The sequence below is a fragment of the Etheostoma spectabile genome, chromosome 9, assembly GCF_008692095.1.
Source record: "Etheostoma spectabile isolate EspeVRDwgs_2016 chromosome 9, UIUC_Espe_1.0, whole genome shotgun sequence".
NCBI lineage: Eukaryota > Metazoa > Chordata > Actinopteri > Perciformes > Percidae > Etheostoma > Etheostoma spectabile.
The window spans coordinates 23,542,819-23,543,059 of NC_045741.1; positions in this window are offsets into that span (position 1 = coordinate 23,542,819).

Here is a 241-nt window from a genome sequence, read left to right on the forward strand (position 1 = left end):
TCTGTTTTGTAAATATCTAGGGTTTTAAAAATATATATCTACTGGATATACACAATATGTAGTACAGCCAACATATGAATTATTATGTATCTAAATGATCTACTTTAACAAAAAGAAAAGATGTTGGTGTATTTCTGTTAAAATAAGAAATCGATTTTGCGTCATATTTTCTCTTGGGCACCTACATCCCACTGCTAATTTGTCTTTTCTTGTCCTTGGTCTTGCAAAGTATGGTTTCTAG